The sequence below is a fragment of the Rhipicephalus sanguineus genome, chromosome 1 (assembly GCF_013339695.2).
Source record: "Rhipicephalus sanguineus isolate Rsan-2018 chromosome 1, BIME_Rsan_1.4, whole genome shotgun sequence".
Taxonomy (NCBI): Eukaryota; Metazoa; Arthropoda; class Arachnida; order Ixodida; family Ixodidae; genus Rhipicephalus; species Rhipicephalus sanguineus.
The window spans coordinates 157,411,878-157,425,828 of record NC_051176.1 but is presented as its reverse complement, the minus strand read 5'-3'; positions in this window follow the sequence as shown (position 1 = coordinate 157,425,828).

Sequence of the window (13,951 nt, the reverse complement as noted above, 5' to 3'; positions counted from 1 at the left end):
CAAAGCGTTCGTTAGCAACACATTCACTACCGTGGAATATTTTAACATTTATTCTCCGAGAAGAACTTGTGCCGCCCGGAAACATCTCGGACATATTGTAGTGACAGAAAGCGTCGCAGGATACTACTGCTATTCACGCCATTGCCACTTATAGCTGCGATTACCTGGCGATTTGTAACAGTAAATAAACTTTACGGTGACAAAAACTAGGAAAACTAATATATCTAAGTGAAATAGCAAGGCGGTTACGTATGAAATAATCATAGTGACAAAAGTGTACAGGATGTTTAACGTATCTAGACCCGCCGCGGTCCACACTCGGGTTGTTTCGCTCGAAGCACGTCTGAGAGAGCAGCAGTACGGTAGCACATGAGCAGTAGTATAGCCAGAAATACTTTTCGCGAGGGTGGGGGGGGGGGGGGAGAGGAGGGAATCAACCATACGTTTACTATACGCACATGGAAAATTAAAAAATTTCGGAGGGGGTTTAAATTTTCCACCTGGCTACGCCAGTGCACACGAGCGCAGTCACGTGTTCATATTTCGTGGGCTCGGGCTTTCTTTACACGCCGGAAAAAAATCACCACGCAGCATGTAGTACATTGCCACAAAAAATTGGATCGGTTGTTTTGGAATGTCCTCTACAACGCAACGAAACGCACTTGGCCCTAAAGTGAATATAAAAATTTTTGCCTAGTTGATCGTAGTTCATTAACCAAGTAGGCGCAGTTGAGCGCCACGTTACGTCAAACCACATGTCGTTCAGATATAACAGCCGAACAAAAAAAGCCGCCCGCATCTTCCCACGGGGGGAACTCGAGTAAATGCGTCGCAGAGTGGTGGGGGTATCGCGTCATCATCATCAACGACATGAGAACGGGCGCGTTTATACTAAAGGGTCGATGATAGTTATGGCGACTTGCAGCTCACTTTAATTTTACATGTACGCCGTGAATTTTCATTGTTTAATCACGCACAGGAGAAATCGCACACAGGCACTACCTTGGAGGTCAAAATCCAGTGCCTATATATACGGGGTGGTCAGTGAACGGTTGTGCAGCGCGAGCGGTCGGTTTTTTTCAATCAAGAAACTCGCTAGCAGACGTTGCCTGCGTTGAACGGTTGTGCAGCGCGAGTGAGGGAGAGGGGGAGAGCGGGAGAGGGGGATGTCAGTGTGAAAACTGTTTCGCAGTGACATCAACTGAAGTTTCGGCTAAATGCCTTGTGCTTTAAATCGTTGCGGGCCCTTGATGCTAGCAGCACACGTTGTTCCTGTTGTATGCAGAAACTATAGGAGCTAATCCGAATATGTCGGCTACAGCTTCTTGTTGACAGTGCGCGTTTCTCCGAACTTCGTAACACCGTTACTGAGCAGGCTGTTTATTCCCGATGCGTTAATAGCTGTCCAACCTCTTTCTCTTTGCGTCTACCACGCGTTCAATTCGAACGACTGCTTCTCCGTTCCGTGGAAGCAGCAGCAGCGCCAAAGGATTTCCGCTTTCCGCTTGAAGATCGAGGGACCCCCGGGCGGATGGTTTACGCAGATCATCTCTCCAAGCTGCAGTAGCCGATGCGCGTCGCCGCGCAATCAAACACCCCCGTAAACGCGCCGCACACTGCAACTCTGTATGGTGCACGCTATACGCACGTTCTGGGCGGGGGTCCAGCCATCGTGATGCAGCGGGCCAAATCGGACACGCCTGGCACGCTCCCCTTCCCGCTTTTACGAAGCCGGTGGGCTTGTGTGGCCGGAAGTATGCGCTCGCTTATTGACGGCGCCCGAGTCCTTCGGGCGCGTTGCTGATGTTACGGTAGTGTAGGCATCGTCAATATATGCCGGCACAGCGCTATGGTGGAACCAAAGAAATGGGAGTCGACAAAAATACGCGGCGCGTTTATTTTGCCATGCCCCGTCGGCGCGCGCTCACTTTCGGCCGCCGCCCGCAGTGCTAATGCCCCGGGACGAAAATGTGCGCTCTCTGTCGTCCAGGAGTATAAAAACTCTGACTGAGAGTTTATGAGGCGTTAAAAATGGCGCCTCTGCCGTCGCTGGTCGGCCAGGCCCACCCCTGACGCAAACGCCCTGAAGAACGCGGGAAAACTGCGAGGAGGTTCCGTGCACTCGCTTGTGCACGCATATATATATACACCGATCGTGGTTCGCAAACAACCTGCACACGCGCATATTCTCTCCAAAGCAGGGCCGGCTGCTGCCCGTTTTCTCGGTGGATCCACTTTGCTTCGTGTCATGGTTTTGCAATTCCTGTCTGTCACAACATCCACGCCGTGTAATCAAATATAGCTCCAAGAAAATGGTCATATGTGGTAGTCCTATTTCTCGGCGACATGCTCGAGGGAAGCTGTCTGGTCAGCGTATATTACATATTTGCTTTATGAGCCGATGTATAGAGCAGAACGTGGCGCGAAACAAAACAACGCTGCACTACCATTTTCATTTCATTTATTCAGCCTAAACGGCCGAGAACGGGCCTTACATAGGGGGGGGGGGGGTGTTGACAACAGTACATTCGTTCAACCAATAAAAATATGAAAAACCCAAAACTAGAAGAAAAAAAAAACTAGAATATTCCAGAATATAGTGAATGGAAGTTCTTTCTTTCGTGTAGATTAGATAAGCCAAGCAATACTTTGCGACTTGAACATTTTAAGTGACTGTATCACACAATAGAAGCATGTGCCATCGACTCTAACGACGGCAACTGCTCCTAGCGCAAAGACATAGCATATTCAGCTCACAAGCTCTAGCGATGGCCCTCGCACCGAGGCGTCACGGAAGCCACACAGGAAAAGTGGGACTCGGCCCTTAGGAGTCGTGACATCAAGAATCAACATTGGGCCGTCCAGAAAGTCCACGGCAGGACGCGGCGACCAGGCTAGGCTTTGTCGTCCCGACGTGGGAGCGACGTGGGAGCTGCGCAACCATAACTGTGTTTCTCAGGTCCTTAATAAAGTTCACTGTACCGCACAGTACTGTACATCACGCAAGACCATGTAAGGCACTTAGCTGGAAGTTCATTGCTCGGCACATGCAAAACACTGCAGATACTTGACATGAAGTGCTTATCGTACTGTCACCTAATATACTTATTCTGGTCGAGAAGAATAACTAGTAAACTGGCATAAAAGACTTCCTTAATTATTTACGCGGCGGTAGTTGCACGTACAAGTAAAAAAATACTGTAGAAATAGTGAAGAAATCTGTTTTCTTCAGTGGGAGAAAGAGTAATTAATCTTGCTGTTCAATGAGATGTATGCCTCACAGTCACCTTATACTGTCATTTTTCCGCATCGTCAACAGGCGTTATAGTCTGCATCGTTGGACCCAATGACTACGCGCCTTCGTTCTAACGGTTCCGGATATCTCTGAACTTATTTTAACGCTTCCATTAATGAGAGCACGTACACAGAACGACCTCTCAGGTTAATTCGTGTCGGAGTAAACAAAAAGCTAATATGTTATCATGATAATGGTAGCCGTCACATACCGCTGGTAAGGCTGAGCAGATCGTTTACGAATATTGGTGCAAAACTTGCTAGTTTTCAAGATGATGTCCACGCTGCCCCTTCAGCTGAATTCTGTAGAATGCACCTTATTATTATAGCGGTGGGTTCGAACCGTTTCTGCTGCAAATATTTCATATGTCGTTTACCATGTTTACCGAGTGAAACGTCCCCGCCAATGCTGCAATTACTCCTCTTTAACTTGCTACTGATAGCTAAAACTAATTATTTAGTTTTATAGAGCGCAAATTTCACGATCATGGGGTGGCTACGGCCGGGTGAAAGCGTCCCCGCCGGTGTGCACTCTTAAATCCTTTCGGATCGAGCGAGACTTACGTCCACATGGTAACAAATGTTACCAACAAAATTCTGATGTTGGCTGAGGACTGCATGTTTTATCATGCCATTAACAATGATACTGATAAACATTCTTCGCAACAAAATCTTAGCCATGTGTAGCCTTGGAGTTAATCGCAAAAAAAAAAGTGAACCTATGTCATTGACGCGCAAGCTAATAACAATTGCTGGGGTTTTCCGTGCGAAAACAACGATATGATCATAAGACACCCCATAGTGGAGGGCTCCGGAAATTGCGACTATCTGGTGTTCATTAGCGTGCACTGACTTCGCAAAGTAAATTGGTCTCTAGCATTTCGCCTCCATCGAAATGCGACCGCCGCGGCCGTAATCGCGAACCCACGCCTTTTGGGTCAGCAGCCGAACACCACCGTAACCACTGTACCAGCGCGGCGGCGTACTCGTAAACCCTTCTTATATTAAAGCAGAAAGCTGGGTTAGTTGGAAAATTGACTTTTCATGCGCTTCCAGCGCTTAAGGAAAATGCGGCCGTCATGGCCGGCACTCGATCCCACGACCTTCGGGTCAGCAGTCGAGCACCATAACCACTAGACCACCTGGCGGGTCTTTGAAATTGGATGTCGACAAGTACAGTCAGCTCGCATTCTTGTTACACTCGACTGTTACTTTATCCATAACAGACCAGCATCCTGGTCATAACCTTTTTTTTTTCTCTATAACGAAGCTGTCTGTGGCTAAAATTCGGGGATTTTATGGCATAAGCTTGGAAAATCCCTCCCTTAAAGGGGCCCTGCGACACTTTTTCAGCATGGTCAGAAAACGCTGCCAATCGGTAGTCTAGGCTCCCGAGAACACGCGAGCCAAACATTACAGCGCAGCACGCGGCCTGGGATTTACAATAAATTCTCAAAGTCCGCTAAAAATCGCTTCCTCTTCTCTCGACAAATGATGCTATTTACTCAAAATCACTGCGTCATTGACTCAAGTTCCACGCCATTGGCTGATTTGAACATGGCGCGCACGGCAGCTACTGCGGCTGCCGCGGGAGGCCGTCACTTGCCCGCGCGCGTGCGCGATCGCACTCAAGGTACGCCGCGCGTTCGAAGAAAAAAAGTACTCAAGGTCACGAGGCATGCGCGACGTAACTTCTTCCCCGTGCCATCCCTCCGTGCTTAGCTTCCAGCGCTTTCATCGGGACGAGCGAAGAGAGAAAGCAATAACAACGTGCGACAAATCTTTGTAACTCCGCTCGTACTGGACGGATTATAAAAATTTTTGCGGTGGTCGATTCGTGAGGCAATAATCTCCTTTAGTGAAGCCATGGGTACTTGGAAAAGCGTTGCAGGGCCCCTTTAAAAGTTAGACTGAACAAAGACGTAGCTATATATTTTGTCATGGTGGCGGGGGGGCGGGGAGAGGGAGGGGAGGGGACAAGGTCCTACCCCACTGGCTGCACCAATGAGAGTTTTAGTGTCAACAACAAAAGCAAACGCGTATGGGCCTCGTACGCTGCTGTTTCAAATCGTACATGCAGCGCCACTGCAGCAGCCGCTGGCAAAATGTCCCTGTTCCCTCCACACAGCCGGGCTTGACCGCAGCAGATTGGCAACAGCCCCCAGCAGCGCAAGCGTGCGTACGCGGCGAAAAAGGTCGACTTCTATCTGCTCTTGCGAGTTCGCATGTCATAACAGCTACAAGAACACGGCCGGGAAACTGCCTAAGGTGCAATTTCATCATTTTCCATGGAAGTCGTACGAGGTTGATCGGCGAAAACGTTGGAACTCAGCCATTCGGCGCGCCCAATAAGCAAACGCGTCCTGTCTTCGCACGGTTTCTTTCGCTTTCTATCCAAGTTACTATAGCGTAACCAGGGGGCTTCAAACCCCCTTCCCTCCCCGAATTTCTTAAAATTTTGTATGTGTACGTACACACGCACACATACAAATGCACGGACGAACATACATAAAGTATGCTTGAACCCCCACCGAAAAAAAAATATCTGGCTACACTACTGCTCCAAGTAATATTGACAGTTCCCTTGTTCCTGTTATTATTGTTAGCCTGAACGGAGGTTTATGCAACCATTGCGAGGCAAAACAGTCCTCTGCAATAGCCACTTTGTGGGCTGTGCACGACTGTCGGGCTGATGGGCCTCAGAATCGGCTTTATGATCGGAGACCTAGACAAAAAACACAGTTGCATATGTTCAAAAATATAATTTCCCAAAGTGTTCGACGTACTAACAGCGCTAGAAAGCTGAGACGGGCACTTCACGCGGTCTCTATCTCTTTATCGTTTCTAATACGTCATTTCAACTACCCCAGCTTTCTGCTAATGCGCGCCGGTCATAGGACAAGCGACGCGCGAGGCTGCCGATAAAAAGTATTTACTATCGTACGCTAAGAAAAAAGTTTACTCGCTTCTAAACGCACGTCGTACTCCACGCTCTTTATTTGTGCGACGCATTTTCCGAATATTTCCGACACTGCGCAGTTCTTATCTCACGCAGTAAATGTGATCAGCGGCATACAAGTCGCCACGCCGAAGCAAACTACTTCGTTTGAAGTATTCCTGAACATTTACCATTCGTCCGTAGCCGCAAAAAAGCTAGCGGGGCTATTTTGCGTTACCATTTTCACGCATCGACGTTCACCGCACACAACTTCGAGCTACGCGCCGGGGAGGGAACAGGGACAAAATGCGCAAAGTGGCCGCATTGGTGCTGCGCACGCGGAGAACGGTGGCGCCATCAAATGAGCGCACGAGGCCTATTGCCGCTCGCTCAGAGCTATTCGCCGCGAGATCGGGCTACAGGTGGCAGCACCGTCGCCGCACTAGTGTGGATAGGCGGTTGTCGGCGCGTATACAAACGCTCACAACAGCGCTTCATTGTGAGCGATTTGATCCGATTTCCGGCAAACAAAATGCGTCAACTGCAGCTTTCTGGTAATATGTGCGCTCTTCATTCCCGAATTAATGCACGAAGCACACCGAACGTCACCATTACTTGTGAGAGAAGCGCATTCTGCCAACGAACGCGTTGCTCGCCTTCGGAAACAGTCGGCGTTTTCGCAATGGATGGCGTTTCCTTATTGCTTTATTTGTACATGTTTAGCTTGTGTTCCACCTACAACGAACTGCTGTAGCGCGACTGAACTTATTTACTTCTTGTTCATCTGGATACCCCCCAACATAAAGAAAGCCCGTATTCCTGCACGATGAGTTCAAATAGCACTATGTGCACTGCGTGCTTGAATATTCATCCGCATATCTTATTCAGCTCTCCATGAAATGTAGGACAGTTGATAGGTTCACTGAGGAAATGTACGTGACTGACAGCGCTTTAGCGCTACGGAGACGTTTAACACGCACACGCTTGTTTTTATTCCAATAACAGTACACAAAGGTAACTGTACAGCACGGAACGAACTTTCTTCGATTGATTACTTGCACGACAGTAATGGAACAAAGGCCCGGTTATTTCACGGGACCAAAATACATTTTTTCATGCGAATAATGTCAGCTGCCTTCCATCAATCTAGTATAACAAGGAAACACAAACGCTCAGGTAATGTAAAGAAAAAAAGATTTGGCTTCGCGTGAAATTACTATGACATAAATGTAAAGTACGCCGTGTGGATTGATTTGGCCATCAGGGCTTTTTAAGGCGTACCTTAATCTAAGTAAACGGGTATCTTAGTATACATTTCGCCACAAGTTATAATTGCGCAAGGCAACTCAGTTTTGCGATTTCCGTGTCATTCCTTTTTCTGTTCTTTTTAGAGGACACTTTAAGTACCGAAGTGTCAGACGTGACTTGACAGAAATATTTCTCTGTAGTGGGACCAGGACCGTACACAACTAAAGCTCGTCGCATAACCTATAAACGACAGTCCAGAAGTTATAGATCTAACCAGAACGCGCAAGTGCATGAGAGCCTTTTTTTACCACCAAGCCGCTAAAAGGCTATATTCACATGAGATTTAATACTTCTCATCTTTAGGACAACACCAAGTGCACTTTGCAATGCGCTTGGACCTTAGAGCGGCACCTACACTGATATGACCCGTGAACGGAGGGTACGACGACCACACACAGCACTCTTGGCAAGTGCACTCACCGATCTTATTACAGTACATATACAGCCGATCAAGGCCAAATGCTTCTTTACATCGTGTTAGGCATACGTACGAGCGGTTAAAGTTGCACTAACCCAAAGGAACAAATCACCATGCATGACGTACGCGCACATGCAAACACAACGTGGCTAGCAGACGACGCATGGAGCAATACGCACCAGGCGGGGTTCAGCCAGAAGCCGCCAGGCGGCGACTCCGCCCGATCTCGCGGCCAATAGAGCGAAGTGAGAAAGGATGCTTTCCGCGGCAACCTTACTCCTCCCGGCCGGAGCGAGCGAACGGCTTGTTCGTCCTTCCTCTATTCCTCTTTGCCTCTGTTGTTTGGGCGGTTGTTCAACAGTAAGACAAGCTGCCGTTCTCCATATTGAATTTCACTTCTTTCCGTAATGGGGAGGTCCCGCGTGTAGTGCGTACTTCAGAGGAGCAACGCGCCGATCAAGACAAGTTATGACCACCGATCAGGAAACAGTGTGTGTGTGTGTGTGTGTGTGTGTGTGTGTGTGTGTGTGTGTGTGTGTGTGTGTGTGTGTGTGTGTGTGTGTGTGTGTGTGTGTGTGTGTGTGTGTGTGTGTGTGTGTGTGTGTGTGTGTGTGTTTGTGTGTGTGTGTGTGCGCGCACGTGTGTGTGCATGTGCGTGCGTGCGTGCGTGCGTGCGTGTGTGTGTGTGTGTGTGTGTGTGTGTGTGTGTGTGTGTGTGTGTGTGTGTGTGTGTGTGTGTGTGTGTGCATAAAAACAACTAAGAAGCTTTGAGAGACCTAACCTGTGCCTGCAGAGTTGTAAATCAGCATTTTACATCCTCGGCGCTACGCCAACAGCTGAGAAGGGGCGCAGAATATTTGCGATTGGACAGTAGCATATAACCACCATTACGTGACAGTATCGGCGCACATTCACAACTTGCGCGTACAGGATTGCAAGGTTTTCACAGTTGCCCGCCGAATTTGTCTGCTAAAGCAACGAAAACAAACAGACGCCCTGTCATGATTAGTTCAGTCGGCTGCAATGGGCATTAAATAGACTATAGATTACTGTGCCAATGCTCTCACCTAACTTAAACAGTGGCCGTAAATAGGTTCCCCAACATTTTTTTTTTTTTTTTACGGAGGATATGGCGGGGGCTTAAGCTAGTTATGCTCACATGCCAGGTTAAGGGAATCCATAAGCGGTTCATTTTCAAGAAACAGAAAATGCTTTGATTTAATCACGTTCAGCTGACGTTTCTTTACATTAACCCCAGTAAAGAGTTGTTTATCATCCACTTGTTAACGTCAGTCGGGTTGCGTCAAATACATGTCTGAGCACTTATATTTACCTACTTAAATCGAACACAATATACGCCACAAAGAAAAAGCTGTGTACAAGTGACCTCGACGTTTATTTTGGAGAAATGATAAGGATTACACTAGTAAAAGTTTATAAGCTTCTGTGATATCTCTCATGATACCGCACACGCCCCAATTCCGTATGGCTAACACTCATCGCGCTCAGAACTTGGATCCCCCTTAGAAACAGCGTGGTCTTTTTCTGTGCAAGCTGGATGATGGGTTTTTTTTTTTTTTGGGGGGGGGGGGGGGGTTACTGCTAGTTTAGCATCTAAAGATGACTGATGTGCAGTCTTCCTGCCACGGTATGAGAGGCAATCTTTCATTGTTTGGTAGCCAGGTTCAATGCCTGCCTTCTTCAAAATGCCCAGTTTGTCACTGTTTTCATCACTAAACTGAGTGACGGCATCGTAAAACCCAAATAAAGGCATGTGGACACATTTTTGTAACGGTATGTAGGAGGGTCTGGAGACTTCTTGTAGAGATTTTTAACTCATTCAAGAGCATCAGTTGTCACAATATGTTCCTGCAAAATTTTATAACAAAATGTCATTACATAGCATTTATAAGCGGCGATATTTCTGACCAGACTGCGCGTATTATCGGTTGCGAAACTTTCGGTTTCAGATCCGTGCGGGATGTTCTGGGAAAATGCTAAATTTTCCAACTGTTTCAGACAAAAACAATCGTTTGCGCTAAACAGCCCGAGATAAACAGGGAGTTTAGATGCGCAGAGAAAAACAACGCAGTTTTTAAATTGTTTTTGTAAACGTTAACCAGAAGGACTTTTTTTTAAAGGCCATATAGTGTCAGCATAATGTCAATAACGGCGAGGTCAGAGCTCCATTTCGAGATGAGGAAATCTCAATCCATATACTCCCGTCGTACATGAAACCCGCGTTCGCAGAAGCCAACCAGTCAGTTTAACCCGAGAAGGTCGATTGCGCGGCCTGCATGAGCGTCGCAAAGCTTTTAGGGCGTACTTTGATCCATCGTAAACATGATCTGGTGATCCTTGTGCTCGTGGGTGGCATCGCCTGTACTGAAAACGCAACGATGTTCATAACGTTCCGCTTGGTTGCTGCACGATAGTGCTCCTTTTTTTTTGGTATGTTGCTCCTTTATTCCGCATGGTCCTACTGCCGCAAACGTTGATTGTCGTGCGCTAAGCCATATAAGGTATGCATGGTGTAACAATGAATGGCAGTCCAAATGGAATATTGCCTTGCCAGCGGGACGACAACCGCTGCATTATTATTATTACATGCGTAGGCATTTCTATGGCGACTGTACGAGGAAAACTGACCGTCCGTCCCTGTGCCACTTAACACGATCATCACCATATAGAAATAAATGTATAACGCAAAATAAATTGTCTTAATAATTAATGTGACCTTGTGTATATTATTTCGCTACGCTACCCTTATGTAGTGCTCAACCTAAAGCCCTTAAGGGATAATAAATTATTATTATTATTATTATTATTATTATTATTATTATTATTATTATTATTATTATTATTATTATTATTATTATTATTATTATTATTATTATTATATTTTTTTTTTCTCAGAGAGGACAGGTTGACGTAATTTACTGTGACCTGAGCAAGGCTTTTGACGTAGTCAGCCACACACTGATTATGGTTAAACTTGCGCACTTTGATGTTGACTTGTCAGTTGTGAATCTCCTGCAGAGCTATCTGCTCAATAGATATCGTTATGTAGCCGTAAATGGCCAAACCTCTTCTTTGTATAAAGTGACTAGTGGGGTTCCTCAAGGGTCGGTATTAGGCCCACTCCTATTTTTAGTTTACGTTAATGATGTTTCTTTTGCCATTCGTAATTCTTCTTTCCTCTTGTATGCCGATGACATCAAGATTTTTAAGGAAATTCATTCAGTAAACGACTGTCGCTTGCTGCAGTCAGACTTGCGCTCTTTTTCCGAATGGTGCAACGGTAATAACCTTTCTCTGAATACCTCGAAGACAAAATTCATGTCTATCACTCGCAAAACATCTAGCGTGTCATTTCAGTACTCTGTCAATTCTGTGCCGTTATGCAAGGTTTATGAAATCAGTGATCTTGGTGTTGTTGTTGACAGCGCGTTAAACTTTTCGTCTCACGTTAAGCGTGCTGCTATGCGGGGCCTTCGTTCTCTCGGATGTGTTTGTAGAATATCTCGAGAATTCAGGTCTCCCATGGCCCTACACAAATTGTACACGGCAATATGTCTTCCGCAACTTGAGTATGCGTCCGTGATATGGAATGGCATTGCTCAATCCAGCGGTAACACCATTGAACGAGTCCAGAAAAAATTCCTCAGCATATATAACCATCGCTTTGCTAAAAATGACTCTGGATCTCGTTCAAGTACTGCTGAATTATTATCACTGCCATCACTTCACTGCCGACGAAATCGCTCTGATCTCTTATTTCTTTACAAGCTAGTCCACGGTATCATATCCTGCCCTGTACTTCTCAATTGTGTAAATTTTCGAATTCCGCGTAAGTTAACCAGAGAGAACAGACCGTTTCATGTACCCGCCTGCTTCTTCCAAGACTCTACCGTTCACAGAATACAAAGTCTCTATAATGTTAATTTTCTTGATCTTGACGTTTTTCATAGCCCACAATCATTGTTTTTATCCGAGCTTTGCACTGTTTTGACATAGTGTGGCACAATGTACAAAGTCTTCCCTTCTCCGTCTTTCCACATAGTTGTATATATGCAATCTAATTTTTTATTTCCCGTCAATATTTCTCGTGTTGTCTCATTTTACTCCTCCCCTTTTGTGTTCATTTCTCTTTGTCTACGTGTTTTTGCTCTTTTTATTTCTGAAAACTGTCTGTATTGTATTGTTTATTTTTATTGTTTTTTTTTTTGCGTGCGCCAGCACAAAGACCTTACGGTTGTTCCTGGGCACGTTAAATAAATCATTGATTGATTGATTGATTATTATTATTATTATTATTATTATTATTATTATTATTATTATTATTATTATTATTATTATTATTATTATTATTATTATTATTATTTTGACATAGTATGGCACAATGTACAAAGTCTTCCCTTCTCCGTCTTTCCGCATAGTTGTATATATGCAATCTAATTTTTCATTCCCCTTCAATATTTCTCGTGTTGTCTTATTTTACTCCTCCCCTTTTGTGTTCATTTCTCTTTGTCTACGTGTATTTGCTCTTTTTATTTCTGGACTGTCTGTATTGTATAGTTTATTTTTATTGTTTTTTTTGCGTGCGCCTGCACAAAGACCTTACGGTTGTTCCTGGGCACGTTAAATAAATGATTGATTGATTGATTGATTGATTATTATTATTATTATTATTATTATTATTATTGTTATTATGCATTGCCGGATTTGAACTCAGGCCCCGGCGCTCCGAAGTCCCGTTTCATAACCACGGGTTACACACCGACGCTTGGAGAATGCGGATATACGTGAACCATATGAATGAGTTGTACCCGCAGAGGAAAAGAAATGTAAATGAACACTTTCTATGAAGGCTTCGTTTAATTTCGGGCTAAATATTGGTATGTAGTCACACTACACAGAACTTGCAAAATATAATAATACAATAGTATAGAAGTGTGTGAAGAAGTGTGTGAAGATCAAGGTTTGTGCAAGTCATCAACGATAACAAATAGATTGCTGTAACTAAACATAAGGGAATTTATGCCATGGCCGAAAGGAACGAGCACTAATTTTGTCTCACACAATCAGATTTGTTCCGGAACACTTCACTAAAACGGGATTAACTCACGGGGCTTGTATGCATACGCATCAGACGATGGAGAGCACGGGCCGGCTTTCGAAAGACGCATCGCATGTCCCCACAGAAAAACTTGTTGCAAGCAGAAAACGCTGTTACAGCCATCAAAAAAAAGTGAAACGTTGTCAACTTTGCTGTCCCAAATCACTTGAAGAGCTTGCTCGTTAAAGTACATCGAATTCTTGTGCAATTTATTTATTTATTTATTTATTTATTTATTTATTTATTTATTTATTTATTTATTTATTACGGCGCATTGTTGCTCGTCAACGCGATGCGGCCATGGTAGGTTAGCGTCTGATGTGTAGCGCTGCTAAGTTTCAGGACGCGGCGAGATACAAGGCGGCCGCATTTCGACAAGAGCGATGTCCAGAAGCACCCGTATAATTACATTTACGTGCACGTTAAAGATCGCCAGGTGGACAAAGTTAATCTAGTGTCCCCCACTACGGTGTCCTTCATTAAAATATCGTGGCTTTAGCAGGTAAAAAAGCCCAGACTTCAATATTTTCAGTGCGACAAGGCTTGGCGGGCGTTACGACGCCACCTACACTTATTACACCGCGACAGGGCTGAAATTTAAGCAAGTTTTGCTCCGAGAATAACAGGCTCTAAAATGGAGGATATAGAAGGTGAATACTTAGCTCGCACTTTCATAATGTCTAGGCTTCGTCACGTTGTTTCAGTCCTTATTTGACTCATTTGCCTTTTCCTTGCGGTATACTTACGAGTCTGATAAAACTCCTGGTTTGAGCAATCTAAAGAACTGAATGAAAGCAACAATAATAATTCTTGGGGTTTAACGTCCCAAAACCACGATATAATAATGGTTATGAGGAACGCCGTAGCGGAGGGC